Consider the following 27,951-nt stretch of genomic DNA (forward strand, 5'->3'; position numbering starts at 1 on the left):
GAGATAGGACAAGAGGGAATGGCCTCAAGTTGTGCCAGGGGAGGTTTAGACTGGATATTAGGAAGCATTTCTTTCCAGAAGGGGTTGTTAGGCACTGGAATTGGCTGCCCAGGGAGGTGGTGGAGTCCCCATCCCTGGAGGCGTTCAAGAGTAGGGTCGATTTAGAGCTTAAGGATATGCTGTAGGTGGGAACTGTGCTTGGTGAACGGTTGGACTAAATGATCTCCAGGGTCCTTTCCAACCTAGATGATTCTGTGTGATTCTGTGTGGAAACATTAATGTATGTAAATAAAGAGACAGATGCCCACAGAACACTTTTGCACCTCTGAAATATGTTTGGTGGTGATAAAGGCTGTGGGAAATATATCTGATATATCCTTTAGCAAGTGCAGTTGACTAATACCAGTATTACAAAGCATGATATTCATTTGTGTTTATAACAATTTCTTTTTATTATCAAAACAATTAAAACCAGGGACTGAGTTATTTTAAGCAAACAACTTGCTTTTAAATTAATCTGTTTCTGTTTGTAATAGAACACAGCTGCACTGTAATGTGATCAAGCACAATAAAAACTGCTATGTTTTGTGGATGGCAGAACTTTACAATCCAGGTATATTTACCATTATACCTTTTATATCCTGAAAGTAGAAGGAAAGCTTCAGAGTTAAAGTTTAAAATGTTCAGTTAGTTTTTACAACTGAAACTTTACTTACATTTAAGAGTATTCTAGCTATGTCTTTTGCTGAATTAATCTCTGCTTCTGACTGATGAGGTATATATTTTTTTAAACCCCTGAGTGTGATATTGTGGTGTTTTTCAGCATTGAGCTCCGTAGAGGCTAATTATGAATCAGATGGGTGTATCCTGTACCAAAGATCTTCTGGTGTATGTACATACACAGCCTTTGGCTTCCATTTTCCTTGCTTAATTTGGCCAGATGGTCATATACAATATTAAAGGATTGAGAGATAACATTTATCTTCTCGCTAGATAAGAGAACAAATACAGCCTAATAATCTAAAAAGAAGTTCAAAGTTAAAATAAAATTGTAAATTTTAAATGAGATTTTGTAGTAAATAAATTTGTTAATTTAGAAACTCAGGTTTTATTTTCATTAGCAATTAATAGTTATGTTTAGTATATTTTAAGACTTTGTTACAAAACTTATCAAAGAAAAAACTAAACCAAAAGAAATGTTTGATGTCTTTCCAGCTTTGTAGGCAGGTATGCTGAAGAACTCATTTTAAGCCTTTCTGGAGAATGGCTCATGTGAAATAATCTCAATCCCTGGAAACATTCTTTATTTAAAAGGATAAAATTGAAAATTTGTGAGCAATGGAAATTACGGTGTTTCAGTAAGCAGAAAGGGAGGCTGATGAAAGAGGTGAGAGGTAAAGTGATATATAGAGATAAATCTTTGTTAAAAAAAATAAAAAATAATTTTAATTCATTTATAGGTGTCCATCTTTAAGGAATATTGCTAGATCTCACTGAAAAAGTTTTGGAAAAAATTTTCAACACTGTTTGTCTGAAAACAGTATCTTAGAACAAATTTTAATCAATAAAAACCCTGTTTCATTCTTCCTACTACTATTAAACAGTACCCAGTGAGTGCTAGCACAAAAATTTTAATTTTTTCTTTGGAAAACACTGTGATTGGAATTTGATTTTTTCCTTCCCTCTTTTCTCCTATTCCAAATCTATCAACAGTTCTTCAGTTTTGTATCAGTGAAGACAATCATTATCTGATTCCAGTGTTAATATCTGTTACATATTAGGTATTTGATACTGAGTAACACTACCTTTTTCCCCACTCAGCTATTGAAAGTACAAATAAAATTATGTCACCAACCTGTGTATTAAAATTACTATGTTTGCCCTTAATGCTGCAAAGTCCAAAAGTACCAGACTTACAGCTACCTGAATAACTCAAGTTCTGATCATTTGAAAAACAGGAGTACAGTGGTGCAGATACACAAAGGGGCAATTTAACATTCGTGCAGACAATTGAATCCAATGTTCTTTGAGATGTTGCCTTTTCAATCTAATGACTTTCTGAAATAAGTTTAATATATTTCAAAGTAAATTCCTAGAGGTCTGAGTTTATTTTATTTTTTTTAAGGTAAGAGGTAATATAAATAATTTCTTTTCTAAGAAAGTATAACAACATAATATGTCCTTGGCAGGTTTTGCACACTTAAGTCTTAAAAAACATGGTACAAACAGTGGCAGAAAGAGAGTCTGCTCCACAGTGCTTTCTTTGGTATCTCCTAAGTGTGTCTTTTGTGGCAGCTTTAGCTCATACTTAGAAAGTATGTACTCAACTAATTTGACAATCAACTAAAATTTGTTTGTACATTGCAAATAAGACAAAGAGAAGGGATGGAGCATCTACAACCTCTCTGAGCAACCTGTCCCAGTGTTTCACCACCCTCATCATAAAAGATTTCTTCCTTACATCTAGTCTGAATCTACCCTCCTTTAGTTTAACACCATTACGCTTTGTCCTGTTGCTACAGGCCCTATTAAAAAGTTGTCCTCATCTTTCTTATAAGCCCCATTTAAGTACTGGAAAGTTGCTATTAGGTCTCCCCGGAGCCTTCTCTTCTCCAGGGTGAACAACCCAACTCTCTCAGCCTGTCCTCATAGGAGAGGTGCTCCAGCCCCCTGGTCACCTTCATGACCCTCGTCTGGACCCTCTCCAACAGATCTGTGGCTTTCCTGTGCTGAGGACTTTAGAGCTCAGTACTCCAAGAGAATCACCTCCCTCAACCTTCTGGCCACAAAATAGTCAAATATAACACAGTCAATGTTATTTTCTGCCTGTATGGTCTTTCATACAACATTCTGTGTTAAGTGTTATGAAGCAGAAAAACGTTAGTCAATTACTATTCATCACTGATCATGTTCATTAGAGGTCAGAGACATGTTTATGAAACAAATCAGCCTTGCAAAATGATATTTATGGAAAACTTCAGTAGATATTCAGGAATCATACTTGCAGAAGTGTCTGAAGAGGTCAGTTGTTACCCTCTTCATATAACTCAGCTTCAGGAAGTCCATTGCTCATGTAGGACTAATTTAGAACTTGTTATCACTAAAGATATGTAAATACTATGTATGATACTCTCTCTGTATATGGCTATATGTATATATCTATAATTACCACTAATATTTATTTACTGATTAAATAATTATAGGTGTACTTCTAGTAACAATTTTAAAATGTTAAAGCTGTGTACATTTTCAGACACTTAACCATGATATTATTCATCTTGTAAACAGGAGATTTGCAGTTCAGTATAGGGAAAGTAAAAGGATGTCTGAAGTGGCAAAGAGAAGTCTTCTATAGGGATGAAAATTACAACAGACTTCCCATTTCCTAATGTTAGTAAATATTCACTTCTAATCTGTTATTCATATTTGTTCTTTTATCTATCCCTTTAAAGGCTGATGCAGGGTTAAACTAAGAAAACCATGAGTAGTCGCATTATATGGCTAAAATCACATGAGGAAGCCAAATGAAAATGCAGAAAACTGACTGATTCAGCAAAGCAGAGGGTTTTTTTTAAACTTAGACACTTAAAATTTATGTTTCAAGTGTAATGCAATGAAACTAATCTGTCTTGATTTAAGTAAAGCTTGTGATATAGTCTTGTTTAAAAAAAAAACCAACAATTTTTGAATTTGGTTATTTTATTTATATATCTATTAGTGTATCAATAAGGATTAATAGCTCAAAGTTGATAAAGAGATGGATAGAATGGAGACTGGCAAATTAAAAATTATTGGGATGGAAGAAGTTTTCTAATCATATTTGTCAGGTATCAGGCCTAGGAACCGTATGTTTAATGAATCCTGTAGCAACCAAGGGAGAAGAATTAAAGAGTGCTAAATAATATGAAGTTGAAAGGTTTCAACTTCATTACTGAAGAAGACCAGATCATCATATTCAAAAAATGAGATGACCTTGAAAGCTCAAATAATTAAACTGAAATTAAATTTAATATTAAGATCACTGGCTTCAAATAATGCACTACATCTGAAGAAAATAAGGAAAATAATGGGGAACAATGTTTCATGATTTTGTGATGACTGTAAACTGCCAGCATAATTCAAAAATGCTAGTGGTCTTCTGGGATGTGCAGGATGGTTTTGTAAAGAAACAGTCATTACACAAGGCATTGAAAAGGCCTCACAAACCAGGTTGTATTCTGCTCTCAGAATCTCTTTCCAGAAGATTTTGTTTTTAACTGGAATAAGTGCAGAGAAAACTACTGAAATGGGTGAAGGTACACCAAGTCTATTTTAGGAGAAGAAAAATGTAGGGGTTTTCTTTAGCCTAGAACAATAAAAGATGAAAGAGAATATTGACAGTGAGATGTTCTTAGTGATTTTAAATATTTCTTGGCAGTTACTCCCAGAGTAATCATCAAAGTCTGCTGTTACCTAAAACTTGAATTGTGTGAAATTGCAGACAGTGTTTATGAGTGCTAAATTTTGTGTCACCTGCAGATTTTTCTGTGACTGGTGCTTAGGCTCATGTATCAGTTGTCTGTCTCACTGCCTGCCTAGAGCTGTAAGTGTTTGACTGACAGCTCTTGCTGCCTCTTTTTCTGTCTCTTCTGTCGTCCCAACAATGAACGCCAATTATTCAAGTTTTAAAAGGAAGAGATAACACCATCTATACTAAGAGGTCATTATATAAGCAGATTTTTTTCTGTAATGCATATTTTTGTATTTTCAGAAGTAACCCAAACAAAATGCATTAGAGAATTCTGTTTCCTTGGGAAAATATAGACACTATCTAATAAAGCAATGGTAAATTAAAGTCAATATAATTTTTTAGTTATTACAGAGAAAGCTTGAATACCTGTGAATTTGAAAATTCTCAGACGAAACATAACCATATTTAATGTTTGGACAGGAAAAAAAAAAAAAAAAAAGCGCTATATAACCCTAGAACTTTTACTTCTATTTGCTGTTAATGTTTTCCCAGCTTGTTAATATAGGATGCTAGTTAGCCCAGTGCTCTATAAACTGTAAAGCTTGCTCCCTCTAAAATGTCTTGTAGACTTTTTCATGCTTAGCTGACATGATTAAGATAAAATGACCCACGTTACGCTATCCAAGCAGTGTTAACAGAAAGCTCAAAGATCTTTTATATGCTCAAATGCCAAATATATTTGTATTTTTAACCATATTTTTTCATTACATACTGACCTTTCTTTGACCCAAAACCTTAGAAAAGAATAAAAATAAAACCTGGATTTAATGCACTGTTTTCTGTAGGCATAAAATAGAGGCATGATGACATGAGGTCACCTTTTTTTATCTGTTCAGACACCTTGCTTGAAGAGAACCAATTTTCAAAAACTTTTTTTTTTTTTGGTAGTCATTTCTCCATGTGAGAACAGTTTTGGAAATTATGTTTTAATGTGCCTGATGGAAAGCATATTGTATTTCTAGTAGTATCTGTTCTTGTTTATGTAATAAATCATAGGATATATTCAGTAGTTAGATCTCCACTGTAAATTTATTTTGTTTGGAAAACAATTGCATGGCTTTTCTAAGTATTCAGATAAACCATAATGGTGTCACATTTTCCATCAAACTTGTTAGACAGTAGTTTATATAAGGAGCAATAAACATTTGTATCTTCTTTGAGTAGCTCCTTACTTTTTCACAAGGAATTATTTCAATTCCGTAGGAAGTTCTATAGCCCTCATGACCTGCATGCCCAAGTCCAGCTCACTGTGAATGGACTAGTTGAATGCCTGTATATTTGGAGAATTTTTGCTGTTATCTGTCTATACCCAGGGGACAGACTTCCACTGGTCCTCTTCTAGTCAAGATCTTTGCTTTCCGTGCCTTTCCAGATTTCAAGAGTATCCTGGTTCATTCCAATTGCTGTTTGGACACAGAATAAACAAACAAACAAACATTCAAACATCCTCACACCCCCATACCAGAGTTTAGCCCTGGAACTAGATAAGTCTGTGTTGGGAGATCATTTCTGTAGAATGTCTGAAGCTGTCCACTCAAACTGGCTGGAAGAAACTTCCTGTTTCTGTAACATAATTTCCAGCTGTTATTCATTCTGTGGTATTACAGTGATCCATAACAACCTGTGTTGTTTTCAAAGTTAATGAAAAAAAAAAAAAAAAAAAAAAAAAAGTGGAAGGTTTCACTGGAGTGACTGGACAGGAAGGAAATTTTCTATACAGAGAAAAGCTGACTTATAATGAGAGATGGTGCATAATGTAAAAGAACATTTTGTATCTTCTTACTCAAAGATTTATTGTATCCATTCAGCTTGAATTTATATGAAACCTTGATAAGTATATTGCATGGTAGTACATTGTTATATGACTGTGAAAATAACCACTGGGCTATTTCATTTGCTTTTGAGTAAATATTTGAGTATCCTTACTGTCTTCCTCTTCAAGTATATTTACATGTCATATAAAACATAATTCTCTTTCAGTTAGACATGTTACTTGTTTTGTCTTCTGATCAAAGTGATTAACTACAGTTAAAGGGTTTGCACATCTTTCCCTCTAGGAGGAAAAAGCTAATATTAATGGAGTTCATGTTTTTAACGCAATTTTGTTTATTTACAAGAAAGTGTGAAATCCTGCTTTCTTAAATGCTAGGGGTATTCAACAGCTAGAAACAGCTTCTACTCATGATACCTGCTTTTTTAGCTTCCACCCTGCACTAAAAGACTAATTTCAAGCTTTCTCCTAGAACATATATGACAGAGATTTTATACTTTTTCTGGAAGTTGATTATCTCCTTCAGAAACTGCCCTGCCTCATTCATACACAAACACAAAACATACTCTGCCCAAAACGATACTTGGTAAGGCTGTTACTTCCACAAAGATCATACAGTTTCTTAGAAAGAAATAGCTTAAAACCAAGTTTTTCTAAGGCTTAATCCAACCTATTACCTTATCTTTGACTTCACTGTGAATTAGAAAAATTATTAAAACTATCGAACATAAGGGCAACTGAAGAAAACCATGTGGATATGTGTATGTATATGCTTTTTCCTTGATTCTTTTAAGCCTTTCAGAACTTGTCATTGTAGGACACAGCATAACTGCAGGTATAGAATATTATAACTGCAGAAGTCATTCTTGGTATGGATTTTTTTTCTTAAACCTGTATGATAGAGGGTCATATTATACAAATTCTTTTTTATATCAGTCACAAAGTTTAATTAAATTAGTGAAATATGGATTATTCCATGAATAAAGAAGTGTCTTTCAGACATTGTTAATACTGATTAAAAGAAAACACTTGATTTTTAAAACGACTGCAAACCTTAAATATTTACTGTCAAATGCATGTCGAAGTTACAGAAATCTCATGCTATGCTGAAGCCTCTTTTTTAACAACATCAGCAATGTTGTTCATTTGATATGGGAATCACATTTACAAAGCTATTTATTTCAGCTGTTCAGATTTTCAGATTAATTTCAGGCATTCAGGTTTCAGAGTTTGAAAGTATTAATTTCACAATTTTTGTCTTGTCAAATTCTCTGTCTGCATGCTAGTAGTTTTAGAAGAATTTTATTAAGTGGCTGTAAAACCACAAACAAGTGAATTAAAGGAAAAATTAGATGAGAATCACAAAGTATGAAATCAGTTGTTCAGAGTTCTACTGATAGCATTGAAGCTGGCACTTTTCTCTAAAACCTCTTGAATTTCAAAAGCATAAAAAATAATGGTGACAATATCAACTCTCAGAAGGCATGAACAATCACATGCCTGTCATCTAATATTTACATCCACAATGTGTGCAATAAAATTTGTTGAATTAATTTGTTCCAGAAAAATTGGAAATTTTATTAATGGTTTGGTCAGCTAGATGTCTGCTACCAGATCTAGATATTTCTGCTGTCAGCTATAAATGGTTGGACTTGATCTTAAGGGTCTTTTCCAACATAAATGATTCTGTGATTCTGTGTGGTACCAGATGAGTTAAAGATAAAGCCTTTGGACATGGTGGGTGGTGGGAGAGACTGAATAAAACTAGAGGATCTTATTAGGGGCATTCCTAGAAATGTGCCATGACTAATGAAGATTTTCTGGAGATTGGAAGGCTGAGGATGTGAAACTCTCTTCTTCAACAGATTAGGTAGGTTTTTTTTCCACTTTGCTCATGTCAGTGGTTTCCTACTCCCTCTGTCATTTGGAGAATATTTTATACCATGAAAGGAAGTCTTGGTGAAACTCCATTCCTTGCCTTCTTCTTTTGTGCACTATTGAAAAAAAAGAAGGAATGTACATAAACATCTATATACTTATGCACATGGGCTTTTATGGGCTCCTGTGTAATGGTCTTCTTCTGTATAGTCTGGAAGGTACCATAATTATTATTCAAAAGTCACATTGCTCTTGAATTTAGAGAGATTTTGCCCAACGTCCTATGCCTTATTCTCTTTCCCTATATGAACAAGGAAATTTTTTTTTACACATTCAGGTAAACTTAAAAGCTACAAAAATGAGGTTAAATGAAACTTTCACATAACCCCTACTTTTCTACAAGTAAAAATATTTAAACACAAATATATGACTTTTTATCTTGAATTCTGAAGTGTTCTTCAACAAACGCTTAAGTCATTTCAGCGTTTACAACATGAATTGGTATTGAGGCAATGTGTTCAGGAAGCTGTCAATGAACATATGTTTACAAAGCAGATGTGAATGCAGATAGTAGTAATATGTCACATGAAAGAACTAGAAAGTGAAAGCTAAGTTCAAGAGAGTTTTCTAACTCTACTTTCAAAATGTGATATTTAAATGTGGAAATGTGAAATCACAGTTCAATTAGAAAGGTTTGAAGTTTTGAATTGTATATTTAAATGATCTTTAATATATTTCATGGTGTTTGTTATACTAAAAAAATCCGGATTCAGGTAACAGAAATAGATTTCAGTCTATTATATTTTTCATGTTATAACCTTAACCTATTGTGATGATCTGAAAAGGAGTAGTTAACTGATCAGATGCATGTGATTCCTTTGATTTACACTGTTAGAAAGCAGTTTTCATGACATGCTGGTTTGATTCAGCTCTCGCAACAGCTTGTAAGAGATAAGGAGGTTGTCAGAAAGATATTACTGGATGCTCAGGGACTGCTTTTGAAGTTACTCTGTGCTGACAACTAATGAGAAGCTTTTTCTGATAACTTACCCTTCAGTGTAGATAGATGTTATAGTTATTTTTTGTTTTTTGCAAGCTGATGAATTAAGTATGGCTTTGCTAGTGTGGCTTTGCTGTCTGTCTGTAATAGAAAATCTACCCTACCCCAAACAGATAGTTTGTCTATTTCCCTTTTCTGTTTTGTGGGTTTTGTTTTTTTTTTTTTTCTGGTGAGTATCTTCTCTACTCTGTGTTAGATCTAAACAGCAATGTTTTGGCATATTGAAGATGACAGGAAGTCTGAATTCAAAACTGAAGTGTTAGTGTGATTGCAGTGAATACGTTTGGTATGACAGCCAGAAATTTTTTTTTTTCCCCAAATGATAAATATGTTTTGTAATATAAGCCTACTCTTGTATGTGAGGAGCATGTAAGATTATGAAGAGGTTAGTTAGAAGTGTTTCTCTTGACAGAGGTTACTTGGGATGTATTTGATGGAAGTTACATGAAGAAGCAGCAACTGCTTTTGCCTCCAGATGTACTTTTTAGTAATCCTTGCCTTTTTTTTTTTTTTAACCTCCTAAAAATGGTAATTAAGATACTTTTGATACCCATATTATAATAAAATAATACTTTGGGGAGCTGAAGGCACTATGACATGGAAAGGGCTATTTTTTTAAGACTTAGAATTATCATTCTGAGAATGTATAAGAGATAAGTAAGTCAAGGAAACTATAAGTGAAGGAAACATGGAATAATACAAATAGCTTCAGTTTCAGTGTTTTCTCCTGTTATCTTCAGAAGGATTTAGTTGTTCAAGAATTTTATATTCTCAGACAAATAAGTAAATATATTTATTAATGTGGTATCAACCATGCAGAGTTTAATTAAAAAACAGGCATTAACCTGAAACTTAGACCTAGGTAAAAGATTCTGAAAGACTAGAACTAATAGAGCCAGTCCTACTCAGAGAATTTTGCCACAAACAGAGGAAGATTAAATGTGTCTTCTTATTGTTCTGATCTCACAAAGAGTGTAAGAGCTCTCAAAATGAGAATTATTAGTCACTATATTCATTTTCAGTAAAAGATCCTGGACTGAACCATGATGGAGCTAGTGCTCATATAAAATTGTCTCCTTTGGATCATGAAGTTAATGCATCACAATATTTAATCAGTTTGGTAATGCATGACAATAATCCATTATTTCAAAATCTGTGTAGCTGATGAGTCTTTGGAATAAGTTGAGGACATAGGTTCTGACCCATCAACAAGATTTTCTATAGATTTGACTGGTCACTGAACAAAACTATCATGAATATGATGGTACAATCTTAGGTTATTTCTGAATTATGGTGTTTGCCACAGTATATCCTGGGATGCTGAGAGACCTGGTTTTACAAGGAGTGCTTTCCAGCCTTCCTGTTTAGGGCCTTTCCCTCTGAAGGAGGGTGGAAGTTGAGAGAGGAAATGGTATGTGTCCTCATATTTTCTTCTTAACACGGAGTATGGAAGTAGCTAAGAATCATCCAGTGCTGAAGAGCTGGAAGGTATTCTAGTTTCACATGAAATTTAAACCACACCTTGGTCACAGCCTCCGTGTGGTTACTGAATAGGCCTCAGAACTGAAGTTTTGACTAGTGATTAAGACTGAAGGATTAGGTACTACTATCACTGGACTGAAATTTCTCTCCTGTGATTTTATCTGAGGGCATATTTCACTGGCAGACAAATTACTTCTAAAAAGTGATGAGAGAAACCACAGTGCTTATAAGTTTGAAATTAAGGGAGATTAAATGCTGTTTATACAATGCATAAGAAATCCTCATGCAATGAAAAGTACCCTTAGAGCAAACCACTGAGGCTAAGAAATTACTCATATCAAGAATTGGAACTTTAACTGTTGGTTAAATAAAATATTGAGAATTTGAAAGATACACAGATCCTGTTTATAAGCTTAATTTATTGGTGTTGGAGAGAAACATGCTTTCAACAGGTATTTGCTCATTCTTCTGAAGTATCAGTATTAGCCAGTAGGAGACACGAGATAGTTTGCTGCTCTGACTCAGAATGGCAGACTTACATTTCTCTTTTTTAAACCTGCTAGACATTATTATTTTCTCTTTTTCAATTTTTTTCCACTGTCTCCTTCCTCTTCACAGAGTTCATGGTGCACAAATAACAGTCGTTGGGGTTACAGTGTGTGCCAAACTCCCTAACCATTCTGCCTCTGTTTGAAATGGAGACACGGTCTCTGATTGTAGAAAATAAATTCATTCTCTGGAACGATAAGTCAATGCTTACCATCCCTTGACTGCCAGACAAGTTCACTTTACTTGTGATTGTGAACTCAGAACGTCAGCTGAATTTGCACAGATGACTACTGAAGCTTTAACTAGGGGCTCAGTTATAAAATAAGCTTCTGCCTCCAATTCCCACAGACATTTGCCCTAACGTCATGTCCCCTAATTCCCCATTGAAATTCCAGACCTTATATGTGATACAAGATAATTTTCAGTACTTGAAATCTAATAATATTTTTGTTATGCTGGAAAGTGTTGGTATCTAAATATTAAAAACTTATTTTGGTCTCTTTAGATATTCTCAAGAAGACATCTTTTGTTACAGTGATAATGCCATGGGAGATAAAAACAGAAACATCAATCTTAACAGAGTATTAAGTCTGAAATTTGATTATGATCACTTAAATCTCAATATGTTTAATTATTTTTAGTGTTCATTATTCTATGAGAATATCCATCTTGAATGCTTGTCTGGCATGATTAGATTAAATTGTTATATCATAAGGTTTAATTGATCTTACTGAATTTAATATTATAGGAACAAAACTATAAGTACTGTAGCAGCCACTGAATGGTCTATCAAATATAATTTGGATTATTCAAATAATGAAAACATTTGTTACTCTTTTAAAAAAATTGATTAAGGTAATTTTGAGTAATTATCCACTTAAAACTTTGTTGGTTTCCTGCAGAAATTTGGATAATCATGTTGTTCTTGAGGTGGTGTTAGGCATAACTGATACTTGATGATGGTATGAGAAATCATAAAAAAGAGTATCGTCATAGGTTTCCTCTAGTGTTCCAGAAATGTCTATGCACTCTGTCTTCAAGTTTACTTTCCATGGTCCATTTCACAGTTATTAATATAAATTTTATCAGATTCCGTTTTCCTTCTTATTTATTATTTCACTTTTTGGATCTATATTAAGTTTCATATAAATATATGTTTATATGAGCCTTCATAGTACATTTCAATCCCAACTGAGTTTACAAGCAGCCTGGAAGCTTATTGCAGTAGGGTGACAATAAGCCTTCATTGACACATAAAACATACGCTCAAAAAAGAAAATATGTGAAAAAATTGTAGTGACAAGCTTTTGGTTTTAGCTTGTTACAAAGCAAAATTAATTTTCTGCCCCAATGCTGAGATAATACAGACAGTGCTAATGTACTGTTTTGGGCAAATGCCTCAGCTTAGTCCAAAGAGAGATTTCATGTAGAAAAATCTATCACTGACACACCCTCTTATTTCACTTCATCTTCCAGACAACAAATTAAGTTACTGAAATAATATTAAATCGATGTAAAAATTTATATAGCTATACAAAAATTTTAGTCACTTTTCAATAAAATACACCAATATTGAAGATATTTGTATAATGGCTAAAAAATAGATCATAATTTGCATTTTTCTGCATTACATAGCACTATTTTGGTAGCTAAGTAAACAGTGGGATAACTTGGATGATTAAAATGTAGTGCTACTTCTCTGGGACTCAGTCCTTGGTAGCTTGTCTGCTTTTTTATTGTTTGGGGGTTTTGTTCTCTAAGTGCAGAATTCCTAGTAAGATTTCTAAGGCTACCCTATTCTGCATGGCAAGCACACCATGTTATAGTGTGTGCTAAGGAAATAAGTCGGGGCGGGGAGGGGGAAATACAAGGAATTTGCTGAGGCTTCTAAAAAATTGAGATCCCCATTGTATTAGTGAACTCTGTTTATACTTTAGCGGTGTGTTTTATCAAGCTCTGCTGTGCAAAACCACTCTAATATATTACCTTAGCTGATCAGAGTATCTACAAATTCAGTCAACTCAAATTGATTAGTGATAGTGTATTTAATCTCCTATGTATTGCCTTTGAACCATTTTTCCAAAGAATAATTAACACATTTCTTTCAAGTCTGACTATACAACATCTTATTCAGACTATAGTTTGATTAGAAGATATTCATAAAACTTGTATCTGTGAACCTTCTGGACTTGATGTTAGCAGCAACTCTATTGACAAATTCTGTTGCATTTTCATCTATTTTTGAGGGGTTCAGCTCTCATGTTAATTTCCTGTATCAAAACCTATCTAGACTATCCCAATATTCAAATAAAAATTCTAATTTCTCAGCTACCTTTGGGTGTTTACTTCCATGCTGAGACCTTTTTTATCTGTCCATTAGAATGTGTACTGTAGCAGTGGGCTTTTCTACTGATTTCAATGATTCCGCTTTGATAGTCAGAGGTCTTTACCATTATAATTAACTTCACTTTGGAGATTACTTTAGAAAAAAGAGCACCCTCCATTTACTTTACATGAATTTGCAGAATTTATGTTGTTAAGATTTAATGACTTCTGGATATTTGTATTTGAGAAAAATTAATTAAGTGGATAACGGCCAGATCTTCCTTGTAAGTCTCGGCTTCTCAAAGTTACTTTCTTTTCCCTTTAGACACTGAATAGGAATGATTTGCATTAATAGGGCTAACAGAAACTCTACAACCTTATTAACAAACAGAAATAAATAGGACATGAGAACTGAGAACACAACTATAAATTGGGCATAAAACTATATCAACCACAAATCAGCTGTGAGTTCTGACATGACAAACTAGTCCAATATAGGACTTAGGCACAAAACAATGTAAACCAAACCAAATGTTGTTGCTCCTTTTACCTACATTAACTTCCTTCCCCTCCTGTTATATAGTTTTATTTCCTATTATCTGAGTAGGTGTTTTTTAAACTTGTAATCTTACCTTTATATTTGACATCGGGTTTAGTCCATTTAATTTTTATGTCCAACTTACTGATATTATTTATTTCTCTGTGCTCTTTAACTGTGAATGAACACAGCCGTGGCCAACAAAATGTTTGAAAAGAAAAAATAAATCATATATATGTGTGATTTTTCAAGTTTTCTGTGCAAAATTTATCACCATTTATTCTTCTCATCAATGTGAAAACAGAACGGCATTCCTAGTAAATCTAGAAACTCCCTTAAACACAAAACTCTTAGAAATATCAATCAAAAATCTTATTAAGTAAATGTGTAAAGATACATAGGTAGAATGTGTGTCAGTACTGTAACTTACAGACAGATACAACATGATGTGTTGACTTCCTGGGTGTATTCTTTTCAAGGACAGTTTACAAATCCAATGACCTGATCTCATTTCATCTAGTAAAAACTGTATTATAAAAACCTGTTTGTTTCAAATTCAGTTTGCAACACACTGGAAGACAGTTCATCTTTCACTGATAAATTGAATAGAAAAGACAGAGAACTGGGCAATGATCCTGTGAAATACACTCTTGCTGTACTGTGTGATACTGGATTTTGTACAATGTAATACTTGAGGTTTGCATAGATCATAAAGCATAGTGCTAGCAAGCATTTTGCTGTTAGTTATTTTGCTTAAGTTCAGATTACTTTCCACAAATTTGTCTTTGGTTTACACTTTTTGTAACTTTCCATGAAAATAAAAAAAATAACCAGAGCTGTCATTGCCATAGTCCATTGCTGTTATTTATCTGAGCCCCTATGGTAATTTTTCCTTTCCCATAATTTTTAGGAGAGATTCATCTAGCCAAAAAAAAAAGTTATTCAGTCAGTATGCTGGATGGTTCAAATTTAAAGCATTGCTGTGGCAGATTGGTAGCATACTAAATAATCTTAGTAAACATGATCCTGATTTTTTATGGGGAGAAGTCCAATTTTGAGCTAAGAGTGTGAGATTTAGCTGTCTTCTTAATGGCTTCTGCTTTTGAAAGGAGTTGATTAGGAGCATTTTTAAAGTTTTTTATAGAAATTTAAAATATTAATGGTTTTATATATATATATATTAAAAATATTATTGTCTTATCTTCAATTTTCTATTCATGTCTGTGTGTTAAGATTTTATATTGGTGACCGCTGCCACAATATCTGCAGTATGTTCAGACCTTAAGTATATATATTTTTTAAAAAATATTTTACTAATTTCCATAAAGACTGATGTGTCTACAAAGTAGATTCACAAAATGTAAGAAGGATTCTGGAATCTTTGGAAAAAAATTTGGAATTTTTTTTTGTTGTTTTAAGTATTAAAGAGCACTATAAAAAATGCACTCATACAATATAAAAAAAGCTATCATAGTGGCAGCTCTGATGTGTACATCAGTTACACAGAAAAGAGAGTGTAAAATGACATCTTACATACCTTTCTAAATACGTGCATGACAGATTCCCTTATAATAAGACGCATAAACTTCAATTTTCCTTCTTAAATTTATCCAGACTGCCAATAATATGGACCTTTAAACCTATACATTTTCAGCATTACAGGGCATGTGAATATAAATTTTCAAGATAAATTTAGCATTGAAACAAAAGAAGTATAATTAAAGAACATAAAATATATTATGCCAAAGAGAAGAAGACCCATACTCTGACATTTAAAGTAGGGTTGCTAGTCATGGTTTTAATTAGAAAAGAATACCAACTCATTCAGTTGCTAAGTAAGAATAACACATTTTACTATAAGAAATTTCACTTGAACTTAGGCAAATGACCATTGGGTTTACCCACATTACAGAAGCTTTTTTTATATTTTAAATCTCAAAGACAATTTTGTCTGTTACTTTTCTAACCCAACAAAATAAAGCCTTGGGTATTGCACTACATTTTAATATTTTCCATCCAGATTTCTTCAAAACTACTCCTTCCTTCCAGGGGCTTATTCTATCTTGCTGAAATGAATACAGTTTGGAAAAAGGTTTTCTTGAAATGCAAGTTAATGTTTAATAAAGCAACCATAACTACATAGGGAAGGGTTTCTAAATTCAATGTCTTAAGTCAGTGTTTGATCAACAGTTGGCCCTTCTGAAGTGACACATTTTTTATACCTAAGTAGATTTGTTATGGGTACCAAATTCAGAATGATCTGTTGAATTATCTGATTGGTATGAATGTACTCAGTTATAACACTAAGATAGATACAGTATCTGAAGAAAACTTCTGTTTGGGCTGGCATGGCATTTTGCACAGAAATCAAAATGACTATAGATAGATAGATTATCACAGGTAAATGAATATGCCACAAAGAAGCAAATTAATAATTTCAATATCTAAGTGTCTTATTAAATTTGTTGGCAGCATATGATCTCCAAAAAAATCAGCAAAGGTCAGATGGATATATTGACTGAATGTCATCTGAAGACTTCTTTCCAACTGTGAAATGCCATTTTCAGTGACACCATCAATGTAACAGTTGTGTTCAGTGACTCATTTCACAGACACCCATGTCAGATGCCACAAGCAACTGTAATCTCCTAAAGCAGGGTTTATTTTTAGCTTTTTGAGGGTAGTATTTTCTGATCAACTCAACTTGCTTAAGAGTCTTGAGTGATACATCTGCACCAAACATTTTGATCATATATGCTTTGACATATTTATTATAATATTAAAAAGTTATGCAAGCTGACTTGTATTGATACATTTTTTGCAAATGTATTTATGTTCTTCACCTCAGTTGTGTAAGTCATGCCAGCCTCCACATTTATCCTAAAAAATTAACATGGTCATAGTATGGTCTTGAGCATTGACACAGTACTGTTAAATACACAGACAACACAGTCCCCGGTATGATTTTTTCAGGGGCTTATTTGCCTACATAATGCTCATCCATGATCCAGAATAAGCAACTACTGAGACTATTCACAGTATACAATTTAGAGGCAATCACCATGTTTTGTACATCAAAGCATTTAGCTGTACAGAAATTCTCTCTTCCACATTACTGTATGTTGGGCTCAGAGAATCACTCCTGCCCTGTTTTAGTTTTAAGTAACGATATAGTTCATGCAAACATCTATTAGTTGTGCTGTAGGTTATCAGTTCTTAAAATTATGAGCTAGTCTTGAGTTTTGACTTGTTGGGAATAACACTGGCCTTCATAAGGGGAGGATTTTAGCCTTTCTATGGTAGCCCAATCAGTTTGTTCCAAAATCTGACCTTGAAATTTGCACTAATATCCTGGCTATCTTGTTTCACACTTCTTTCTTGAGAGGACACCACCTTCACAGTGTTTGGTATCAGCCAGCAGATGGTGCAGTATTCCCTTCCATTTCTGAGGCTCTATCAATGTCTGGAATTGTGGTTCATTTAGTATGTGATTCATCTACCTGCAGTTTACCTTTGGGGACCTTGCAGCATTGCTAGCACAGTGTCTCAGATATTTCATTCCACCAGATCATGACTGAAAAGTGGGAAGTAACTTCAGAGCCATCTTACAGTACTCTTGGAGACCATAGGACAAAGGATTTCTGGTGGTTGACCTCTTATTCTTAGACAGTCTTCTGCTCCAAAACTTGGTCCATGCTCCTTCTCAGACACACTTACAAGCAGTGAGAATGTTTTGGTTTTCCCCTGTATTATTCCTGAAGTTAGTGAAGATTCACACATTGTGGTCCTGCTTTCTCCAACTGTTTCAGGAAGATTTGATTGCATAATTTATTTGTTGGTAAGATGCAAGAGTTTCTGGTCTGGATATACATTCATGGTAACTGTCCCAATATATTTTATCATCTTTCTGGATTCTGGATGGTTATCTGGAAATGCTAAGACATTGCTCTTTCCTGGGGAGAAATGTCATTTTCGTATGTGGAAAATTGAACCAAATTAATCTAGTGGGCTGGAGGAACAAATTCCCAAATGGATTCACCACTAAATTGCTCTAAAAGTTGAGGGAAGACTTTCAAGAATTGTCAGCCAAAAGACAATCAATTACGCAGTTGCTTTGTCAACATATGCCAGAGATCCCTAACAGCTTCTTGGCACTTCCTAAAAATTCCTTGGTCTTAAACATCCGTAAGGGTTTAACCAAAGTTTCCCCCCTTAAGAGACCCTGTTAATCCATACAGAGCTTAATCTAGTTCCTGTGGCTCTGAGGAAGCCACAAGGTAGGTCAGACACTTTTTATGTATGCTTGACTTCACCTTGCTGGAAATGTGGTTTTCTCTAGTATCTATAATCTATTCCAGGAGAGGGAGGAATTCAGATGTTAGAGGCATAAACATCTTAAAATATTCCAGTAACTGGAATAACCTTAGCCACCCTCACAAAAAAGCAAGTATTTTTATACATTTTGCCATGCATAATATCCTAAATAGTATTAATTATTACTGTGATGCCTTTTTGTATGAAATACCATTAAAATGCATATACTCGGCAAAATGCTAGGTGCAAACTGAACAGTTTCTTGAATGCAGTTGAAATTTGGTCTGCTACTTAGTTATTTTAGCTCTAGAGATACGTAATTATAAGTCCTGAGTAACTGGATCACCTTTACACATATTTTTTCTTTAATTAAGCTTAATCAGTATGAAAATAAAGTTCAGTTAGGAGCCCTATGCTCCTAGAAAGTGGACGAAGGTCTAGTAGCTTGTGCATCTTACTTAGATTTGTGACATGATTTTTAAAATGGAATTTAAGTCTGGCAAGAGATTGACTAGATGTCAGTGTTTTGATTTTTAAACTGATAGTCTTGTGTTGCTTTCCTTTTAGAAGTTCAGCAAATGTGCTGACAGTAATGACTTGCTTTGCCATATTTTATTTAACACAACTTGCTGTGACAAATTATTCCCTCGTCTGAACCCATGCTATAAATCATTTAGATTTTACTATATGCATATAAAATATTGTAGATCTCAGCTTCTGTATGTTCATTGGATTAATCATGGAACATGTATAACCAAAAGTAGCAAACTTAAATTAATCCAGAATTAGGTGAAGTTGCTCACCAACCTTCTATGACGAGTGCTCCTTTCTGTGACAGCTCAGATAATTCTGCTCAGTGAGCAGAAACTTCTATTGAGCTCCGGCCAAGAACTCCTAAGTAGGTCAATGTGGCACATCACAGCACCAATATGGCATTAATAGAACTAGAATGAGTCACCAGAGGGTGACCTCTGTGGCAAACACCTTTCTTCTGGAATTCTCCCCTCAGAGAGGAGAACCTATGAGATAGGACTCACTCTACTGACAGAGTGAGCAGAGAACAGTTCTCATAAGGGGAGATCTGGACCTAGAGGCAGAAAACTCTTCTCACAATTCTCACTTTCCTCCTAAATAAGCTGCATTTTTAATATGAACTTAATGAACTCCCCTGAAGCTCTTGGAGAAGATTGTGTTACTATAGTCCATTAAAATGTTCCTCATCTTTCCTTGGCTGGCACTGTATGGATCACTTTAAGTCTTCTTACAAAATGGTATTCCACAATTCAGAATGTTTTACAGCTTCCAGAAAATTCAAGTATTTTCTGACTGGTAGCAGTCAGAAAATAGTGTCACAAAAATTACATTTTTTAAAATGTTCATTTTTTTTTCATGGGTTTAAAAACTTGTATTCAAGAAAGTACCCATATTAGTAATCTTTCTTAATACTGCCTATGTCATTGAGCTTTCCCTCAGGCTGGCTTTTTATAAATCAGATCAGACTGTTAACTGCAAGTCTTTGAAATAAGAACCACCTTTCCTATATATTTGCATAGTTATCAACATGATTTGGCTTTAATATTAATCAAAGCAACTACCAGAAGCTGCAACATTATAAACGGCAAAAGGAATTTGTAGTTTTTACTTTTCTATCTTGCGTTCTATCTTTACCACATTGGTAAATAATTTTTTTTTTCAGCCATTTCAATTCTTTTGAATATTCCATGATTTCTATCATTCTGAATAATGATTTTAATTTAAAATTTTGGACTGTTTTTAATTTAAAGTTTTGGACTGTGATAATACACTAGGCAGCATCATTTCTGCTAATCTTCAGGGCACTCCACCATTAGCCTTTTTGCTTCTTTGACTGTAACCAGCTTTTAATTCATGAAAGGACTTCATTTTGCCTACTGTGGCTACTAACTTAATAATCTCCTGAAAAGGACTCTATTGAAAGCTTTTTGAAATCCTAATTTGATATCTAGAGTCAGATAACCTTTATCTATTATTTTGTTAACTCTTAAAACTGTGCCTTAGAGTGCTTTCAACAAGCTGAATCTTCAGAGTGCATTCTACAGATTTCTGCTCTGTGTCTAGCAAGCCTGTTTCACAAGAGCAAGAAATGTATAAAACCTTTCAGTGTTGTAAACCAGCTTCTCGATTCTTGCTAAATTTACAAGACAACCAGTTAAGTCTCTGAGCTCTTGTGCATTATACTGAATATACTTCTGAGAAATACAGATTCTTTTTAAGAAGTCAACCTGAAAAGTAGGTTGTTCTCCTTAAGAGAATTATCCAAATATTTTGTGAAATCTATAAGATCAACTGTATAATAAGACATGAATGAATACACTGTGGACTATGTCTTCCTTCCTGTTTCGAACAGTTTTCCTTGCTTAATAATAGTTACCCACAAATATGCAGTTGCATCTTTGGAGATTAATAAAAAGCGAGGGAAGAATTTTTTCCAGTATTAGTAGTATAGGAATAATACCTAAAAACTTGCAGATGGGAACAGGTGTATGATAGGTATGATATTTTTTTTTCCTCTGACAATGATCAGAAATCCCCCATGGCAACACATTTTTTGAATTTGTGAGCAAAACTATAACATGTCTATTCCTGTAGGGAACCATCAGTAACCCCTTTACTTTGCTTAGAATAAGGGAATAATGGGAAAGGCTTAAGAAAAGGAAATAGCTTAATCACATTTATATACAGAAACACATTTGCTGCACATTTCCTTTTGTTGCAAAATGCAACTATTTTCTGTTTGGATAAACTTGGAAATTTCATATCATCTCCGAAGTAAGATATTAATGTAGACTCACCTTAAATAATTTTAATACTTTTTCTTTTCTATTGTTTTATTCTATTTATTATGGCCATTCTGCCCACTTTTCTGCCGAGAGATAAAGTCAAGAGTCAGAAACTGAGAGGAACAGTCTCATAGAATGTTCTTAATGTAGAAAAATCACTATTCTAATTCACCTTTGAGTCACTTGTTTTCATAATTTTTCTTATATTTTAGAAAATCTTGTGTGTGAAAATTCAAATGATAATGTTTAATAGCATTTTTACATATCTTATAAGCTGCCATTATTTCCAAAGCCATAAACCTGCCAGTTTTTCACTATGTGTATACCTGAAACTTATGACAAAATTGGATGGATGGACAATTTTACATTGTAGAAGGTTTTCTGGCATTTTACGCTATGGTTTAATTATTAAAACAAAATAGATCTTCAGATAGTTGTTTTAACTTTCCCAGAGACACTTTTTTCTGTGTGTCTTTGTCCCAATGTTCCCGTTTATCTCTAATTTTTATATTTTGTATTATTTTTATTAAAACCAAAGAACTTCAAGTTAATTTGACATATAGCTTTGCATGAATAATTGGCAAAGAGAAAGGAAAAGAATGCCAAAAAGTATGAAAACAATTACTTGGCCAATAGCTTTCTGAATGGGATAGAATCAGTTTACACTCTCTCCTGATTTACCTTCACAATTAATTCTTGAAAAATAACATAAGTGTTAGGTTTCATCTTATTAAAAAATGGTACCAAACATTATTTGAGCAATAGATTAATATTTTTCCTAAACAGTCAATTTTAAATTAGTTCTGTAGTGACATTCGGCATTGTGTATGTTTTTAGGGGATGGACAAACTGGTCCACTCAACTTCCAATAACGTTTAAAATGAACTTGATATTGAACAAAGTAAATAAATGATGATCAATATATCTTCCTCAAAAAGGTAGTGGGACAGTCTTGCAGCCACCTCCTTTTTATTCTTCTGCCTTCAAACTCTATCTTGGAATGGCGGGAGTTAATCTCTACCTAGCCTCCTCCCCTTGCATATTACTGGGGCAGTATTATCCTCTTCACTTTCCTTTTCAGAGAAGAGGTGTCTACTGGTGTCTAATTAGGTGTCTGCAAAATTGAAAGATTCTTCTTCACAAGGATAATCCTTTGTGCATTCTATAGTGAATGAACAGTTTGCTTCTTGCTGGTGCCTAAATGCAGCTATGGGGGATTTCTCAGATGTTACAGATGAGGATGGAACTTATTCTACCACAGGGCTATGGACCCCTGAGGCGTCATTAATTCCCGTTCGTGTCTCAAAGTAGATATATGTAACGCATTTAATATCGTATGGCTAAGTGAACATTATCTTTACACATCATGTAATGCTCATATTAGGCAATTGCAACTAAGAGAGATTAGCAAAATATAGAGAAATAATGCCACTCTATCTTAATCTAAAGTTTCACATTTATTATGCTTGTGGAACTCTTACAATATATTAATAAATCATGTAAGAAAAAAATGGAACAATTGGGTGTGTCTAACAAGGCTTTGAGCAGCAAGAAGAATGTAATGAGATAAGCATACATTCTGAAGTGGTGGAGATACTTTTGTCTGCCACTGAGGTTATCGTGTGGTCCATTATTTGCTTCACACAAACAATTCTCAAGTACATTCCACATTTGTCAGAGTCATGTTTACAGAGCACTTTTCTCAGGGTGCATTCATCTTCTATTTATAATGCTTCCCATCAATTAAAAGAAAGCAATCCTTTAAGCATAGTCTACAGCTATTTGCTGTATTAGAAGAACAGTATATTTTACATGCTTTTTTAGAAATCAGTTGAGTCAGATAATCTAATGTGATCAGAATCCACATAAATAAGAACAAGTTAACACTTGATTTCCTTTACTATTTTTAGTTTGGGGTATTCCTTTATATCAGTTTGTTGATGTTATTTCCAAAGAAGAATTAATGGAGATAAAGTCTGGATATTTTATATTAAGGAAAAATTATTATAATAATGGGTGAGATCTCACAATTGCCTTGTGTAGTAGCATTAATGCTTTCCCATCTATGCTAGAAATATCTCATGTATTTTAAATAATAGTTGCCCTTTTCATATCTGTATCATATTGGTGGCTCATAATGATTAATTAATCTGCTGAACACTTTTTCCTGTCTTACTATATCACACTGATTAACTCCTATACTGTGGAGAAATCCTTGCTATTAGTTCATCACTTTAACATTGCATGTCATACTATAAGGCCTGTACCTCATAATCAAGGGGGGTTTTGTCATCCTGGTTTTTCCTGCATGATATGTCGGCCTTCCTCTATATTGGCAAGACCTGCCTGATCTGTATTATCAGCAAAGTGTATATTTATAAAATTTAAATCCAGGCAGTACAATTAAAAAGATTCATGAAAATGCAAGGATAGAATCCCCTCCACCCTCAGAAACACCCTAGATTATCTTCTGGATGACACAGCTCACAGACTGTTAGTGATTCACACATGTACCTTAGAGTCCATTTCTTAAGTAATTAGGTTGCATTTATAGGAAGTGATTTCAGGATGGTTTTTTTACCCTCCCTCTAGCTGGGGAGGGATTTACACAAATTTATATCTTCCTTCTCCCATTTTTCATCCAATCATTGATCCTCTAGTTACTTAAGGAATAATTTGACCTTCTTGTTGACTATTAATTTTCCTCACCTCAGTAACCATACTAAGATTAGATTGTCACCTTCAGGTGTGGCAACTGAAAAGGAAACGTTTTGGTTATCATATGCAGGACCATCACCATTGCTATTAGCAATTGATCTCCAAATAATATCTGTGGAGTATGTCTGCTGTGATGACATAAATTTGCGTATTTGATTTTCAGTAACGTTACAGAGGTCTTGATCATATCCAGTTCTAGCCATTGTTTCTTACAGTAGATTATGAACAGACTGGTTTTGCTGTATTGCCAAATAATTTTGATCAAACCATTTCAAAGTTTCATTCATGCTTCTCATTCATATGTATCAAGCATGCACCAAAAGTAAGTGGATGCATTTTATTATTAATATTTCCCCATAATTTGAAAATAATCCACATGGATAAGGCAGCAGTGTCAGCTGAGAGAAAGTGGTGGAAAAATGAGGGAGAGGCCCAAACGAGGCAATTAGACTGCAGGGATAAAGAGTTGTATCGCTTTGTTTTGGAGCTATATATAGAAGAAACCTCATTTGGCAGATAGGAATAATAGCTAGAAATTAATTATCAATTATATGCCCCTAAAATGAGAATGGGAAAAGAGTTTAGAACTGCATTTACTTGAAGGTGCGCATCATAGTTGTGAACCTTTTCATATCATGCTCCTCTTCAGTGTTCTCAGACTTAATTTACTGTGTTCCAACTTCATTTAAAAGAGCAATAGGACATTAAGATATAGAGAATACTACAGAAAATTGAATTATATCTTCCTATATATAATATAAGAGGACAATAGCTCTCCCTAGCTTTTCTCAATTATTATTGATGACAGCATTACTCTTCTAACTAACATAATAAAAGGAAATGCAATAAATTCAAAATTATTATCTATGTAACATTTCTGGATTGGGGTTTTTTGTTGTTTTGGGGTTTTTTTACATTAAGTAATATTTCAGAGCTGAATTCAGATAGCCAGTAGAATAACACACCAAAAATATTTATTATTGCTTCTTCTGATTTATCTATGGGAGGCAAGTGTTTTCTTTTGTTATTTAACTTGTGGGAAGTTAAATGTCTACACAATATGTTAAAAAGATTCTAACTCTCTGAATTAAAAGATTTCTGTTGGGGTGTTTATCTAGTTTCTCCCTCGTCATTATCTGTTTCTCTTCAAGTTTGATAATCTTCCACTCGTCTTAAGATAAGTATTTTATCATTTCATTGCAGGATGCAAAATATAGGTACAACTTCCCTCTTTTTTTTTTTTTTTTTTTTTTTTTTTTTTAATAGGACACAAGTAATAACTTAGACTAGGAATCTTTCATTAGAGAATCTTTGTCATATGAGCCTTTGTAGTACCTATTGAAAGGTGAAATACAACAGACTAAATACAATAATTTCTTGCTGGAAAACTTGTAGGGACTATATGCAACAGCAGAATTGAGCTTTAGAAACATAAGTGCTATAGGCAAAGTTACCATGTTAAAAACTCCAGTCTAGAAAATACTAATGAGCATTACCTGCTCCATAGTGAAGATTAAAACTAACATCCCATTATGAATTAAGAGATAAATATACCAAAAGCAAGAAACAAAAAATCTTTGAAATGCATGGGCTTCATCTTGACTATAGGTAGAGGATATTGGAAGAAAAGAAGAAACCTATGAAGAAGGTTGAAAGAAATCTTGGAAGAAAAATCAGAAAGGAAGTTCAGAACTGAGACTATTCAAGAATGTTTCTGCTTTTCTCTTTCTATTAACCTAGAAAACAGAGATGAAATGGCTGGTAGAGAATAGAAAACAAATCTTGAAAGCAACTATTATTTTACCAAATAATCCTTACAAAAGCTTTACAATCCTTACAAAAACTCCTGTTTGTCTTTATCAAACCAACGATTCCAGAGTTTCTTTTACTATACCTAATTTTAATGCCTTAGAAAAAGATGTTAAATGAGTACATAAACAGTTTAATAGAATGTTTCTAGGAGGTCAAATCCAATTTTTGGATAATCATATCAAAGACATATAGTATTATGTAATTAGTTGCATGAAATGAGATGGAGAATTAAGTTGTTTATGTATCTTAAACACTACCTTCTAAAACTCAGCTTTGCTTTATAGATTACCAGATTAAATATGATTATTTAAGACAGGCCAATGACATTCTTACTGTCAAACTTCTGTACCTTAAATTCTCTCAAAAAGCTTGCTTTCTTCATCTAACAGGCACGATTATTTTTATTATTCACTCTTTGTATCTGGGTTTTAATTATCTCAGCAGACTTGCCTCTCACTATGAGCTGCTTCACAGGAACAGATTTTCTGCTGAATAAATTAGCTGTGATACTGCCATTGGTTTCTTCCCATCTTGTGCGTTGGTTATACATATTGATAAAATAACAGTTATAAACTGTATATTATTTCTTTTTCACCCAAGGACCTTATAGTATACATAAGTAACATGGAAGTTTCATGAACCAGAAGATTTTACTGATTGTAATATGGATGGTTTTGCTGTGTGATCATATTTTATAATAATATATCAATTTTTATGAGTTGCCTTATTTAGTGAAAATTCAGAGGCTGGGTTCTCACAACTTACAGATCACTAGTACAGTAGTTCATAATGATTATTGTGAGATTTCTTCTTAAAATGCGTAGTTGAAGCATTATTGTCAGATGTGGACAAGTTTTGCCAAGAATTTGGGCTTTAATCAGCATTTTTTTGTGGGGGATGTGAAAAACAAAATAATTTTGTGGGTGTAAAGAGAAAAAACACATTTTTCTCTGAACAGCTGTATAATAGCCACTTTTAAAAGCTAAATAGTAAACACAGAAGGAAAGTGTTTCACACCATAGAACGTAAGGCAAAATATTTCTGGCTTCCATATTGTGGGAGTTATTATAGAGCACAAAATACTAAGTAAAAATTGGCTGTATGCTTGGACAGCTGACACTTCAAGAAATGAATTAGAAATCAGTATCCTTTTCAAAGCCATGCCAGTTGCCAACCACTTATGGCTTTGGAACTAATGAAGAAGTGAGGAGTACACATATGCTTTATGATCTACAGTTTGTCATACCTATATTTTGTAGAGATTTTTTTTCATAATAAAGCTTTTGTGTTGTGTGTAAAAATCAGATTTGTTTTTAAACCTAGAAATCATATTTGCCTTAAAGTTAATATATATAATTCCTATGTAAATGTAATGTATAAGACGGAGTTGATATATAAAGCTAATATCTTTTATTGACCACTTATTATCACTGAAAAACATTGACAATCTTTTGAACACACAAGCTTTATGTTCGAAACAGAAAAAGTGTATTTCAAGGGCAAAGAACAGCTGAGAAAAATTGCTCAGAGTATCAGAAATATCACATCTTGGAGAAGACGGATAACTGGTAGATAGTTAGAGGAAATTGATTAATTTCATTGAATGACTCGAGCGTGTCCAGAGAAGAGCAATGAAGCTGGTGCAGGCTCTGGAGCACAGTTCGTACAGGGAGTGGCTGAGGGAACTGGGGGTGTTTAGTCTGGAGAAGAGGAGGCTGAGGGGAGACCTCATCGCCCTCTACAGCTCCCTGAAAGGAGGTTGCAGAGAGCTGGGGATGAGTCTCTTTAACCAAGTAGTAAGCAACAGGACAAGAGGGAATGGCCTCAAGTTGCACCAGGGAAGGTTTAGACTGGATATTAGGAAGCATTTCTTTCCAGAAGGGGTTGTTGGGCGTTGGAATGGGCTGCCCAGGGAGGTGGTGGAGTCCCCATCCCTGGAGGGGTTTAAGAGTCGGGTCAATTTAGCGCTTAAGTTAGAATCTGTCAGTGCTAGGCGAACAGTTGGATTAGATGATTTTCAAGGTCCTTTCCAACCTAGATGATTCTGTGATTCTGTGAGATATTAGTGAAGAGTGAGAGAAAACAAATGAAAGATTCTACTATATATATTTTGAGCAAAATAGTTGCATATCTTGATTCAGTAATCTAAACATGGATGTACATCCATCAAAGATA

At 33.9% G+C, this 27,951-nt stretch overlaps 1 protein-coding gene and 1 long non-coding RNA gene across 2 annotated transcripts in view; both read left to right on the forward strand.

Moving 5' to 3' along the window:
- Nucleotides 1-27,951, forward strand: part of PACRG (parkin coregulated) — a 245,266-nt gene that overhangs the window by 103,725 nt on the left and 113,590 nt on the right. The window lies entirely within an intron of this gene.
- On the forward strand, nt 143-27,834 carry LOC113478673. Its single transcript, XR_003398109.1, has 2 exons — nt 143-185; nt 27,750-27,834. It is a non-coding gene; the product is annotated as an uncharacterized LOC113478673 (long non-coding RNA).

The sequence above is a fragment of the Athene cunicularia genome (genome assembly GCF_003259725.1).
Source record: "Athene cunicularia isolate RWA chromosome 3 unlocalized genomic scaffold, athCun1 chr3_part1, whole genome shotgun sequence".
NCBI classification, from domain to species: Eukaryota; Metazoa; Chordata; class Aves; order Strigiformes; family Strigidae; genus Athene; species Athene cunicularia.